Here is a 15,000-nt window from a genome sequence, read left to right as displayed (position 1 = left end):
GATGTTAGATCTACATGTTTTTCTTACTGTTTATAATAGAAACATGGTCATGATCATTAGGTTTATTTAAATTTTTGTTTTTAACTTGTTAATCATGTTCTAATCATGTTTAAACCTTGATTTGATGTTTAATTAAGATTACTTGTTGATTAGAGATGTTTAAAACCTAGGTTTGTGAAACATAAGAAATATGAGATTATATCTGATCTATGAGTTTTTACAAGCAAGCATATGTTAAACATGTTAAGAAATCATGTTCTAATCTATATCTGATCTATGAGTTTTTACAAGCAAGCATATGTTAAACATGTTAAGAAATCATGTTCTAATCGAGGAATTTTGTTAATTAGGTTGTTGCAAGCATATGTTAAACATGTTAAGAAATCATGTTCTAATCGAGGAATTTTGTTAATTAGGTTGTTAAACACTATTTAGATTAACCCAAGAGTTTGAATCATGTTCAAGATAATTTTTGTAAGCAGTTATTAAAGCTTAAGTGTTGTTATATATTTTGTGATAAGAATGTTTTGTTTTGGAATATGTTATGATATCGTAAATCAACAAAACCTGAAAACTTGAAAAACCAGATTTTTTTCTCTAGCCGGTCGACCAGCGCCCTAGGGGCGATCGACCTGTAAACCTCTGTTTGTGCATGTTCCTATTCCGGTCGACTGGCACCTTTGGGGCGGTTGACTAGTCTGCCTCATTTGAGTTTCCTGAGTGTTGTTTCTTGCATTTTGGATGCGATCGCGGGGTGTGAGCCGCATGATGATACACATACAGCCTTGAGTACACGCGTATGGTGTCGTAGTAGCACACATATGAGTGTCCGGAATGGGATTATGATAAGTGTTGTCTGATTAGCTTGAAATAAAAGATATACATGCATTGTAATATACTGCTTGTTGATTATTTTACACACGAGGTAGTCATGAACATGAGTTGTAGATCCGCACGTCGAGATACATGCCCAGGTGTTGAATACACATTTAGTTTGACTCGTATCACATGTTTAGACTTGATAGTGTTAGTATAACACATGATAATGCATAATTCATTAGTTGTGGATGCTCGGTGATGGACGTTTTCTCATAATGAGACCGTGGCTATACTACACCAGGAGTATTGGATGTTTTTTTACAACGAGACCGTGGCTATTCTAATAGTCGAAGATCATCAAGGTTTTTTAGATTATGCTGATATGCCTACGCTTCTCTGTACAATCATCTGGATGCATCATCCGTAATAGGGAGATATACCTATTGCCGTAAAATGATTGAGTAAGGATGTTATTTCCACACGATAGTGTGTTATACCTTACATGAGTTTTGTTATTTCATGTAGAGATGTATATATACATACACATATGTAGTTTTACTCCCATGTTAGATTACTAGAGAGTAGGGTACAATTCAGATACTTTTGGCATACATGGCATGATCTATAAAGATGTTTATTTTGGTTTATATTTTCCTTATGACTATGCCACTACCCGAGGGTAGTCTGAGATTGTACATTTGCTCATCATGTTTGAGGTTTGGAGTTGTAGTCTACTTTATGTATTACTTCTCTTTTACTTCTTAGTTGAGATCAATGATTAGTGATTCATAACTTGAGACATATGGTATATACATGAGGGTTTCCTTGTTTGATTTATTTTGCTCGATGTACCAGTCTCGTGTTGTAGGTTTCAAATTATTGGTTTCTTCAGATAGTTTATCTTTAGTTTGGTGTTAATGTTTAGGTATCTACAACTTGAGATATATGATATATACATGAGGGTTTCTTTGTTTGGATTATTTCACTCAACGTACTACGTCTCGTTTGTAGGTGTCTAATATTAATTCCATTAGATACGAGAAAAATAATTTTAGGTAAACTATGCTTAATAGGTAGAGCCTCCACTTCGTCTAGCAGCCCTTCCCCTGTGGGCGGATGGAGGTGATCTTGCTATAGACCTCTGACGCTCTTGTTATTATTATTTTTATTTAAATTGTCTCTTTAAAGTAGCTTAGAGTTTCGGAGAGCCGTAGGATGATTAAGTTCTAGCATAGTTGCTATCGTAGTAAATGAAGCTCCACTGTATAGTTACGTTCATTGTTCAGACAATAGAGTTGTATTCATTTTATGAAGGCAGAGTTCCTTAGTATGAGATTTAGTTGATTCATGTTGAGACATTTTATTATTTCAGATATCAGATGTACTTCATTGATTCATGTTGAGACATTTTATTATTTCAGATATCAGATGTACTTCAGTTGAGATATGATTCTTTTATTTATGAGATCTCTCCTTCTATATCATGTCGATATCAGATGTACTTCAGTTGAGATATGATTCTTTTATTTATGAGATCTCTCCTTCTATATCATGTCTACTATTTTTACTTCCTCATTTTGCCTGTTTTGTACCTTCATTTCTTATTGATTCTACTAGAGGACATTACTATGATTAGTGAAACATATTAATATACTGTGTGGGTGCATGTTAGGTTTGACAATTTAGATTATACCTTGGACTACAGCCTTGTGTGAACCCTAGGGCGTCATAGTTAGTATCAGAGCTCTAGTTCCAGTATCCTTAGGATCATCCTGTTTCAAGTCATGGAGCTAGGATAGAGTTTCCTAGGATTCATGTATAGAGTCTGTTAGAAATTCCTAGAATGAGTGAGGACATTATATACGTATATTCAAAAATTATAAAATCTTTTTTTATGACTATCTTACTTTGATTGAAAAGTATTTGCGTGAATATTATGTGATACGTTATGTTATGAATATATATTTGCAACCTCTTTTAGTATGCCTATTAAGCTCTCCTCTTAATATTATAAATGTTGGGACGAGGATACGGTCTAGATAAAACTCGTACCTGGAGAGTTAGGCAAGTAAAGACTAGCAACACTCGAGGAGCGAGTAACAAGCCACATTACATTTTCTGGAGCTCCACTACCAGTCGTGCCTATTGAAGAGGCAATACTAATGATTATACCATCACCACAACCATATTTTGATAGAGTCATAGAGCAGGAGACTTAGCTCTGTAATAATAAGAAAGACATCAGACACTGAGAACATCATAGTTTCAGGGCACATTAGATTTATGTATAGCCTATAAATGAAAGAAATATATGAAGATTTCTTAACGTCGATTTAGTATTAAAGCAGAGTTAGATATATTCAGTCAAGAGGATATCACCGGAGGATAGAAACGAAGGATGACACCGACTTTAGATTTTTGCTGGAGCAGCGAATACCGCTTATTTGGGAGAATTTTGTTTGCTTCTTTAACAAGCACTAGGACTAGTCCGATCAAAGCAAGGAGATATGCATGTACTTAATTATGGAATTATGACCAACATGATAATAACAAGGGCAAGAGACCTGCCCCAGGAGCAGGTTAAGGATTTTTACCGCTAGCAACAAGAATAGCATAAGAAGAGAGCACAACCTACAACATGATTCGAGAGCGCCGCTGTAGGTGTAAATTTTGATTTCCCAAAATAGGAGTATCATTTGTATTGATCAGAATAGCTTATTACAAACTAATGAATTGAAATTACAATAGAAGCGGAGGGTAGGCCCTCCTTGTTTAACGTGGGGACTTTGGTAGCGATAGGACGCCTCTCTCGGTTCTCGCATCGAGTCTGCTTCCCTTGGACTATTCGATCTAGATTGCTGGTGAGCTTCAGTACACAGTAGAAGCTTGTGCTGGTCGAGTTCAAGTCTTCGAGTTCAGTGGTGGTCACGGCCCGAAGTTGGGAGAAGGTGATACAGTGCAAGGATCATGCAAAGAGCCCGTCGTCAACTCAGTCGAGAGTTGAGAGCTAATAGTCCGACTAACTGATTAGATTAATCAATTAACTATGAACCTCTTTCCTATAGCCAAGAGAGGCTCTTAAATAGAGGAGAGACGGCGTGGTCAATCCCTTAAATCATGGGATATGACCATGTACTGTTGGGAGATACCATGCTTCTCACTTGTACCATGAGCGGCTGCTTGATGGGCTCGGGGTACTGTGCTCCTCCCCTTCACGTCGTGATAGATGGGAAAACCCATCCCTGTACGTGATGTTACGGCCTCCAGGTACTCTGGCGAGTCTGGCGAGCTTACCGATCATAGGCGAATTCGGCTCTTGAGTAAATTTAACTCGTGCGGGCGAGTCAAGTGTGCTGGCGAGTGTAGCGACATCGTAGATTCGACTGGTCGCTCACACTATGGACAACCACTTGATGGGCTCGAAATACTATGCTCCTCCTCTTCACGTCGTGGGAGATGGGAAAGCCCATCCCTAGATGTGATATTGTGGCCGCCAGGTACTCTGGCGAGTCTGGCGAGTTTACCGATCGCAGGCGAATTCAGCTTTTGAGTAAACTTAACTCATGCGGGCGAGTCAAGTGTGTAGGCGAGTTTCTAATCACCTGGTGGATCGCCAGATGCGTAGGTGAATTTGGTGATCGCGTGGTCTTGGTTCGTGCTGGCGAGTCAAGCACACGGGTGAGCCCAATTTTCAAGTCGTGCTGGCAACTCGAATACGCAGGCAAATTTCAGGCTCATCTGTAAAGGTAATTTTTACTCAGGTAGTAGACACTCTGCTCATGGCCGGCATCATCATTTTGCACCAAGAGAGTGCCTAAAGAGTGTTCCATGGCTCGTATGTAGATGAGAAATGGTTTTCCTGAGATCGGAGCTGCAAGGACGGGTGGGTTCGAGAGGTAGGCTTTGATCTCTTTGAAGGCTCGTTGGCAGGGCACGTCCCATACGAAGGAGATACCTTTCTTCATCAGTTTGAAGAAAGGTTGACATTTGCCCGAATGATTTAAAATGAACCTCCGGATGTAAGCCAATAGTCTCTAGAGACCCCTTAATTCCTTGAGATTTCGGGGAGCCTACAGCTCTTGGATAGCTCGTACCTTATCTGGGTCGATTCAGAATCCCTTTGTTGTGACTACGAATCCAAGGAATTTACCACCGGACATCCCTAAGAATGACTTCGTAGGATTCATCTTTGCTGCGACTTTTCACGACCAGGTCGTCCACATAGCATTCGATTGTCTTTCGCAGATGGTCTCAAAAAATCATACTCATGGTGTGCTGATAGGTTGCACCAGCATTTTTGAGTCCGAAAGGCATGACCATGTAGCAGTATACCCCCATTGGAGTCCTGAATGAAGTGTATTTTTCGTCATCAGCGTGCATCTTGATTTGATTATACCCTGAAAACCCATGCATAAAGGACATCCTCTCAAATCCACATGTATTGTTGATGATGACGTACGTGATGGGGAGAGGGAATTCGTCCTTTGGGAAAGCGGCATTGAGGTTTCTGAAATCAATGTAGATGCGGATCTTACCATTCTTCTTCAGGACTGGAACAATGTTGGCTACCGAGTCGAGGTGTTGTTCCTCTCTGATGATGTAACATTGCTTTTTTCCCCTTCCGATGACTGGATACCATTATCAATATCTATCTATAAATTAGTAATTCTTTCATTTTTATATCCCATATAATCTTCTAGCATGAGGATTTTAACTTAGACAATTTTCATATTATGATCTAGTTAACTACATATAATCTTCTAGCATGAGGATTTTAACTTAGACAATTTTCATATTATGATCTAGTTAACTAAGTCATAGCATGCATACAAACTTAGCATGTAAACCTAAGTTAACCATGCTTTAAACCATGATTAGAAAAAATCAAATTATTAAATACCTAATGTGAAACTCTCTAATTAACATAGTTATTATATTTGTTCAGCCATGGTAGTGGGGGGAAATTTTGCATAAAACTCCTCAACTTTGGCCAAATTGAAGATTTCTCTTCACATGGCCTATATATATGTGCACTCCACTTCTTCTTCTTACCATAAAAGAAGAAAAATCACTCCTAAACCTCCTCCCTCTCCTCTGAACATCCCAAGCTCATCTCCTCTTGTTCAAAAAAAAAATTTCATAGATTTCCATAAGCATTATCTCTTGAGCTCTAAAGATTGAAGAAGAAGGAGAGGAGAAAGAAGATAGTGGAGGATTTTAGAGGTGAAAGAAGATAGCGGAGGATTTTAGAGGAGAAAGTGGAGTAAGTCTCAACCCTAGATATATTACTCTTTTTCATGTTGTTACTAAGGATATTAAAATGAAATTATATTATCTAATTTGGTTTTGGCCTTGCATGTGAGGATTTTATCATTGCATGTTACTTTGAAGCAAGGATTGGCCCTTGCATGTCCATAATTAGTTATAAAAACTTGATCTTTACATCTATGGGTATATAAAATATAATTTTTACTGGTTTATAAGCCTTATGTGATCAAGTATTAATCATCTTACTTTGGATTTTTACTGGTTTATAAGCCTTATGTGATCAAGTATTAATCATCTTACTTTGGATTAGTGTAAATATGGGTTGCATGTCAATTTTATGTGATCAAGTATTAATCATCTTACTTTGGATTAGTGTAAATATGGGTTGCATGTCAATTTTATGTTGAAACATAAATTCGTACAGAAATTTCCAGCATGATACTCTCCTAGTAAAACGATCATAACTTTCTTTGTACATATTCAAATGGTGAAATTCTTTCTGTTATAGAAAGTAGACTTTCGTGGAATTCATTTGAGACCCTGTTTGTTTAATTCTAAAATGATTTACTAGTCTGAAAGTATGATTTAATGCAGTGCATATGTCTAAGACTGTCTGCCTGAGTCATGTCCTTTGTAAAGAGCATATATCTCAACATATAGCATGAATGTATGAAATTATTTCTATTCCTAAAACTAGACTTAATTTTCTTTCTGTTGATATGAGTTTGAATTAATTTGAGTAACGTTTGGTTGGTCTAAACCTAATTCTAATAGCTAGCATATGTGCTGGAAATTTCAGTCTACCCCCTGTGTTGTTTTGCATGTAACATGCATTTTAAAAATGCAAAATTAATGAAACTCATGGGACATGGAAGCTAATCCATAATATTACTATGGAAGCTAATCCATAATATTACTTATATACCAAGTATAAGCTCTTTGGGATATAGTTAACTATCCGAAATAAATTATTCATTCCAAACGGTGATCTCTGTTTTTCTACTACAGTTTTGATAGGTGTAGTTTTCTCAGAGCATAACTCTTACTATACACCATGCATTGATGTAAAAGTTTTATATTCTGAAATTAGGCTCATAATGGAGTCATTTGGTACTAGTTTCATGTATTCTGAACTTCAATTGTTATACCATTCATTCACCTAAATCTGCTGCATGTACACTACTTGTGTTGTTGTGCATATTAGAGATATTAGATAAACTTGTGTTGAAGATTACACCATGATGTAAGCTTTAAGTCGGAAATTTTAAAAGACATAGTGTCTAGAATATCATGTGGTTATATATATATATATATATATATATATACATAGGACAAAGAATCTTGGATTCATTCATTGGCCAAGAAGATCCCTACATAATCGGTAGATAACCTTTCATTGTTTCCTCTCAAGTCTTTGAGAGTTCGATTGATTACTTTCTTTAAGTTCCTGCGAGTTAGTTTTCCATGCTAATTGTATATCTTATCACTTTCATAATATTCCTATTTGATTCACTTCATGCATGGGCTCATTGTTGATTGGTTAATCATTGCTATCCTAATGTTGTTTATTTTAGTTTTATACCTTCGATATCCTTGAATGATTTCATTGCAACAATTCGAATTGATTCGATGGTTCAATATTGATAATGATAGTATTCCTCTCTTCGTTGATGATTGATTATCTATACTCATGGATTATGCCCTGTGTGAAGTAAGCTTCACCGGTGGGTGGTAATGATAAAGTGTCCCGGTAGGACAATGCCGTGTGTGAGGATGCTCACCGGTGGGTGTATAAAGGCATGCGCAGTTTATTGATTATCCCATGATTGGGGAGTTTGGAATCCTGAATATTAGACCTTGATTGTTCATCTTTACACGTTATTTCACTTCGGTCAATGATTATGATATAAGAATGGTAACTTAATGTTGAGATCCCTTTGTTCAAAATTGATATCTATGTCCATCATTTTTATTCGTTCCCCTAAATTGTACCCGAGATTTTTATGGTTACCGATTGGGCCTTAGGCTCACCCTCATTGTTTTTGAATCCACTCGCAGGTCATACAACTGGCAAGGATAAGGGCATTGCAGACCCTGAATTTGAAGATTAACTCCGGAGGAAAATCTTAATAGGGGTTAATTTATGTTCACTTTTGTAGTACTTTTGACTTATAAAACATGTATTAATATTGTAGCAACTGCTATTATTGTAATATTTGATATTACCCTTTAGTTCCCTTCTATTTTTAGTATTCTATGGACTCTGCTGTCAACCTCATGATCTTAGGTATTGCTTATGCATCTCCACTTCTTTATTTTTTGCCCTTCAGTATATCTATGTTGTGATGTGCATAAAGATTTAGCATATGCATCTCCACTTCTTTATTTTTTGCCCTTCAGTATATCTATGTTGTGATGTGCATAAAGATTTAGCAGGTCGACCCTTCTTATTACATGTTGTGATGTGCATAAAGATTTAGCAGGTCGACCCTTCTTATTACAGATAGGTCATGCTCAAATTTTTTTTTACCTCCCAAAGGAGGGGTGTTACAGAGTGGTATCAGAGCACAGGTTGACACCTTAAGAGTCCTACATTGACATACCTAGGGGACGTAGGGATCTTTCTAGTCGGTGTCAAACACCAGTTATGGAGGGATTATCTTTCCATGACATTCTTGTGATATCTAGATTTCTATTAGGTTGGCTTGGTATCATTGGAGGCTGATAGATGACTTCTCGCAGGAATGGCAGATTCAGATTCGAGTGTTTCAGAGATGGAAGGATCCATTAGCAGCGGGGAGGTGTGGTCAACACTTTCAGAGGATTGGGAGATCAGCTCTGAGGAGACTGACCCAAAGAAGATGTTTGGGGAGATGGTGGATTACTCCCCGATTAGCCATCACACCCATGGGTGATTGGTGAAGAGGGATGAGGAGAAGGACCCAGAGGAGGACCCGATAGAGGAGGATCCCGATGAGGAGGATCCCGATGAGGACGACCCGATAGAGGAGGACCCCGAGGAGGAGGACCCGATACACGAGGACCCCGAGGAGGAGGACCCGATAAAGGAGGACCCCAAGGAGGTGGACCCGATAATTGGTGTTCATCATCATCCTAGGTGTTAAACAACTCTTAAGCGTCATAATATATCAGTACAAGATCGAGAAACTCTCTCAAAAATCAAAACAATATCGAACAAAACATGCACAGCTCATAAAAAGGGGTTGGTGGTCGACCGTAATTATGTGGTGGTCGACTGCGACAGGTTTTCAGGATTGCCCAGGATTCTGCCTGGCACACGGTCGACCGCCGGTTAGACGCGGTCGACCGTGGACAAATTTTCTAGATTGTGCAGGTTTCTGCACCGTGTTGTGTTCAAGTCGACTTTGTGATTTAATCATGTTTAAAACATACTAAAACATATATAAAACATATAACAACACTTAAACTTTGATAATTACATACTGAAATTTATCTCGAACATAAATCAAAATCTTGTGTTAATCTAATTAGTGTTTTTCAACCTAATTAACCAAATTCTTCAATTTAAAGCATGAATTTTTAACGTATTAAACATAAGCATGATTACCAAACATCTTAGAAAAAGATATACATTCATTAAAACATATTTTTACAACTTAGGTATGACAAACCTAGGGTTTTCTCATCTTTAATCCACATGCAAACTCAATTAAATGTCAAATTATGGTTTAAAGATGATTAGAACATGCATAACAAGATAAACAAAATTTTAAATAACCCTAATTATCATGTTCATGTTTCTATTATAAACAGTAAGAAAAACATGTAGATATAATATTTGTTTCAGATCTAACAACAAAAATCTAATATTTTTCACATTAGATTAAGATCTAAGCATGTAAACACAAATTAAACTTCTAAGCTAGTTATTTAACTATGGGGATGGGTTTGGATGCAAATGATCTTGCCTTAATCTCATGTGCAAGCCTCTGAAACATGCAGCAAGCTATCCTCGAGTATTAATAACCCGTTCTCCCTTGTCACACGTTGATGATCTCGCCCTCATATCAGTGCTTTGCTTCACAAAGCTCTCCAACCTCATAAGAAAAAGATTTAGGGTTTTTGAGGGGAGAGGGTGGCTTCTAGGGTTAACAGATATGATAAAAAAATGAATTTTTATGAAAAACACAGGTATTTATAGAGGCAAATCCGAAACAAACCTGTTTGACCCTGTAGGCATCGAAAATTGCCTATAGGTCTCCACGAGCGCTCTAAAGACAATCCAACCATCAGAGCGGATCGAACTCTTCGTCACGCATCCAACGCACCCGGAATCACTCAAATCCGAGTTCGTACGAAGAATCTACGGGGAAACAACCAAAACGCACCTACGGACGTCTCGGAATCCCGAAACACCCCCAGGGGTGTCTCAGAAATTCCGAGACACCCCAGGGGTGTCTCGGAATTTCCGAGACACCCTAGGGGTGTCTCGGATTTTTGGAGACACCCCAAGGGTGTCCCAGATCTGTGCGGACACCCCTGGGGTGTCCTAGATCTGTGCGGACGCCCCCCTCTTGTTTTCCTATAAATAGGACCCCCTTACCTCATTTGGAATGATCTGGATTTTTGGAGAGCCTCGGCGAAGCCCTGCTGCAGCAAACACTGATCGAGCACTTCAACCGAGGAGGAGAGGTCTAAATCAGCCTTCATCACCCGTTCTCATCCTTCCTTAGTATTAGCCTTTAGCGTTAATACTAAGAAGAGCTATTACCTCGCTTTAGCCGAGGTATACGCTTAGAACTTCTAGATCTCACGCGGATCGACGAAGTTCTGTCCGATATTTCTGGATTAGAAGTTTCTAGATCTCACGCGGATCGACGAAACTCTGTCCGATTTATCCGGACCGGATCTGATTGCCCCGGTGGTCCACGGATATCAACATCCCCGTCACAGGCCAAAGACCCACGCAAGCGAGACCGCACCAAAACGGGATCTCGTGTTTATTTTCGATAAAGTTGTAATTTTTGTTTTATTGCACGAGGAGGTCTTATAAAAAGACCGACTTTTTTTATCGATTCTTGTTGTAACGTTTGAAGTTGTAACAGATTTCGAAAGCAATGAAAACAGCGACTTTCACCGAAAACAAGCTGGCGACCACAGTGGGAGCCAACGGCATCGCAACCGACGCCGTCGTGACGCAACCGGCCCTCAAGATCCGGGTGAACGAAGAGGTCGAGTACGAGTTCGACCAGCAAAAATTCGAAGAGTACCTCTCTTCCTCCTCCTCCAGATCCGCCTCTCCGAATAGGCGTGGGAAGAACCCATCTCCCAAAAGGGCTCGCGGGAACTCCAACTCCTCAATCCAAGATCCCGCCGTTGCTGCCGCTACACTTGCACCACACAACGTCCTTGCGTCGTTCAGTGTGGTCAAGGCTGTAGATCCAACCGCCACAAAGGCGATTGATGATGCAACTCCAGCTCCATCGAAGAGGGCTCGCCAAAGACGGCGCCAACGCCTCGCCCTACAACAAGCCAAAGCTGCTGAATCATTGGATAGGATCCGTTACAACAAGGATCTAAAATCCAGGTACCGCCGAGAGCAACGACAAACAACCAATCTCCCCTCCAAAACAGAAGCGAGTGAGTGGATCCACGTCAAGAGGAACCGCTCCACACTCGAGGAGCGAATCAAGAAGCGCCGCACCTTGCTTGCGCATGCCCGAGCTCTGTTACAAAAGGCGGAGGGAATGCAGAGAGAAGAGGTGGTCAGGAGCCCGTCTACAAGCAAGTGGGTTTGGTTGCCAAAGCTAAAACCAGCGCCTCAAACACCAGTGGGTGGAGTTGCTGCCCGAGTTCCTTCAAAACCAGATCCAGCACCTTCAACGGAGCCAGGTATGAATGGGGATCATTCAAAACTCAGGGTTCCTTTGAAAGGTCGCCTCGGTCCTCTACCGGAGAATCGAGGTAAAGTACCTATCAAGGAAAGACTGGGACCTTTGAAAGGTCCCCAAGTTACAAATCAAACTGGGGGTCGAATTAATCCCCCCAAGAAAGATGAGAAAGGGAAAGCCCCTATCACCGACCGCATCGGATTGCGAGTCGAAATACAAGAGCCCGTTCAATTTTTATGTTCACAAAAACGTAAACTTGAACGGGCCACTTTTGAAAAAGTTAACAAAACATCCCATGCCCAAAGGGAAGCACACTCATCTGAGGATGATGGTGTTTTACCGAGGAACACATGCCAACACTCTATAGGTTGCTCCAGCTATCAAGCTGATGAGTTGTACTATAGAGCTGGGGGTATGGGAAAATCTCGAAAGAAGTATGTGCAGGACATGGAGTCTCGCTGCCCGTGCGCCAGCATAATCAAGGCAGTGTTATCAGAATGCTGTTGTGCTCAAACCCCAAGGAGAATTTCAGTGTTCAAGAGAATTTCCACCGCAACGCCTGAATCCAAGCCTAGGCGTTACCGACGAAGAAGAAGGGTAGTCAAAGATGGAGAATTCCCGAAGGTCACCATCAACATGGCCAGCAAGGGAGCATCGACAGGGGACAACCCCGAGTCAATTCCGTTGGTACCCTGGTATCTAACTCACCTGCAGTCCGGAACCATTACCCGAGGTAGAATTCGGACGAGATTACCATCAGAAGACGAAGCATCAGATGCTGGTTCCGCGATTGCTTCGGACAACACGGTATCTAGCGAGGGGCAACCCCGCGAAGTACTCATGATCAGCGCCGAACAAATGAACAAGATGCTTGAGGATGCCCTAGCTCGGCAGAAAGAAGCTTTCAAGTTCGAAATGGAGATGGCCATGCAGCAGATGAGGGAAATGCATGACCAGCAGATCGCAAGCAGCTTTGACAACTCATCAAGAGGAGCCCACTCGACCCAATCATCAGAACCAAGAAGAGAATGAACGGGAAGGGAATAATGTCATCATTCCCCCTGTCAACAACGACAACGGAAGTGGTCCGGTAGATGATAATGCCAAAGAAGACCACATTACCTCTCCCCAAAACCACTCGAAGATAGAAACGAGTGAAGACAAAAAGATGAAAGACTTGGAGAGCAAAATCAATGCATTGATGAATGCTCAAGAGGTAAAAAGGTCAGGTATACCGTGTCCATATCCAAGGGAGTGGGAATCAATTCCATATCCGGCAAAGTTCAATCTCATTAACTTTACGCCGTTTGATGGAAAGGGTTCCCCTACCCAACATTTAATCTATTTCAAGTCTCACCTAGGAACAATCTCCGGCAACGAACCCTTGATGGTACGGTCATTCGTTGGCACTCTTCGCGGAGCGGCCTTCGATTGGTATCGTCGCCTCAAGCCGGGGAGCATCGGCAGTTGGGACGACATGGAAGACATGTTCTTGACGAACTTCTTTGATGATGACACTGAGGTCTCGATCAGCACTCTGTTTGAGGAGAAACAGAAAAATGGTGAGACAGTCGAAAACTTTGTGAAAAGGTTTCGAAATAAAGCGATGAATTGCAGGGACCCGGTCAGCGAAGATTTCATCCTCGAGACCTGTCACAACAATCTCACCTTGGATATCCTTGAATCTATGGGAACGGCGCCATCAAAGACCTGGAAGGACCTGAAGGTGCGAGGGGAAAGAGCCGAACGATTCATCAAAAGGAAGAAGGCGGAAAGGGGCCAAATAGCAAATAACGCTCCGCAACCGAACTTCACCCCTAGGGGTAAAGGAAAAGCGCATGCGAACGCCGTGAACGCAAATCAAACGTTCGAGGTGCAAGCGCAACCGCAGCAGCAGCAGCAGCAAAAGGCACCTCAACAACCAAGGTGGCAACAACAAACCCCGAGGCCGAAAGCTTCGGAGCCAAAGTTCCCGAAAGTTTATTCATTCAGAGAGGACGAAGTTCCTGGGATCTTCAAATACCTCGTGGAGAATAATAAAATCAAATTGCCTCCAGTTCAGGATCAAGAAGATGCCAAGAGGATTAATGATCCGAAGTACTGTGCATTCCACAGAGCGGTGCACCACCCCACCAAGGTATGCTATGCTCTTAAGGACAAGATCCAGGCTCTCATCGACGTCGGAGTCATCACAATGAAGCAGCCAAAGGAGAAGAAAGTGGGTGCGAATGCAGTCACGATTAGCTTCGGCTCCTTTCCCGTGAACCAGTTCCAGCTTGAGCCGGTAATAAAAGCAGCAGTGAAGACGGTGAACGATGATCCTCACAAGCAGCGCCAGAAAGGACTCGTGCCACACACAGCCCCTAATGGCGAGATTCTTTGGGTTCATCCAGATCTGATCGGAGACGAACAGTGGACTGGGACCTCTTCCAAGAAGAAGTCAAAAGGGAAAGGTAAATCTTGTTATGGGGTGTCCGCTATTCCAGGAAGAGACGATGAAGAAATTCCTGCCTTCCCACTTTCTGACGATGAACAGGAAGCCCTTGCAACTCGGAGCAGTAACGAGTATCATTACAAGTACCCGGATGCTTCCGAGCAATTAGGTACCAACACTCCTCCGTCCAAGACGTTGGCAGAACTGGGAATAGCAGCAATTCCCCCAACGCCTATAGTCGCGGAAAGAGAGCCTTTACGTCAGGAGACCCAGAACCCGAGGCAGTCTCGATTCAATCAGCCGATTGGAAGAGATAAACCGGGAAATGCGAGCTCTCCACCTCATTTCGACATCATGGCGCAATTGGCCAACATCCCGGCTAGGATAACCCTATATGAGTTGTTGCGCCTTTCAAAGGACACAAGGAAAGCATTGCAAGAAGCTTTGAGCGATTCTGAAGTTTTTCTAACTCGGATCAAGCCATCTCCTGAAGGGCCAGAGCCGTCAACTCAGCACTGCAATCTAGCGGCGCATCACTTTCCATGCATCTCTTTCACTAAAGAGGATATGCAAACAAAGAACTCGAAGCATGATCGGCCCTTGTAC

The sequence above is a fragment of the Asparagus officinalis genome, chromosome 1, assembly GCF_001876935.1.
Source record: "Asparagus officinalis chromosome 1, Aspof.V1, whole genome shotgun sequence".
NCBI classification, from domain to species: Eukaryota; Viridiplantae; Streptophyta; class Magnoliopsida; order Asparagales; family Asparagaceae; genus Asparagus; species Asparagus officinalis.
This window is presented reverse-complemented; position numbering follows the sequence as displayed.